The following is a 728-nucleotide window of genomic DNA, read 5'->3' on the forward strand; positions in this document are numbered from 1 at the left end:
GATGTCCCTGCCCACGGCAGGGGGGTTGGACTAGATGACCTTTAGAGGTCCCTTCCAACCCAAACTATTCTATGGTTCTGTGATTCAATTGTCTTTTAATTCCCGACAGTCTCAGCCAGTGGACAATGTTACTACCAGCTTTATGTTAAATGACTATAAAACCCCTGAGAAAAAGCTTCTTGGCAATGAAACGCTGGCACTATTGATACATAGTGTTTTATCAGTGTACACAGCCTTGAGTGAAAGATAAAGTAACAAAAAGGACAGCTTGCAGTCTAAAAGTTTAGGACAATGTTCTTGAGGAAGCTTCCAAGTCTATCACACAGTATTTTTCTATCCAGCAAGGCATCTTCACTTATTCTGTCTTAAGCAAGACCTTAATTTAGTTTAATTAGCACAATAATTGCCCTCCACCGTTCATTTTAGAAGGAGTTAATGTAGAATCAGATGTAGCAATTGTGACTGTAACACAGCAATTAAGCAATGTAATGTTGTAGCGGTGACATCTTCTACCAGAAGTGGCTCCTTTTCTTACAGCTGAAGCGAAGATGAACTTCAGTTGGTATATTCAGACCCAAATTTCAAATAATATGAAGTTTAGAAACCTGTCTAATTCGGGCATAGCAGTAGATGCAACTTTTGTTTCAGGCTAACCCACAAAAAGCAGAACCTCAAAAGTCAATGGTAGCAGAGTGCCCATCAGTTCAGCTGTCTGTACATTTCAGCAC

This window comes from Aptenodytes forsteri, unplaced genomic scaffold (genome assembly GCF_000699145.1).
Source record: "Aptenodytes forsteri isolate BGI_AS27 unplaced genomic scaffold, ASM69914v1 Scaffold323, whole genome shotgun sequence".
Lineage (NCBI taxonomy): Eukaryota > Metazoa > Chordata > Aves > Sphenisciformes > Spheniscidae > Aptenodytes > Aptenodytes forsteri.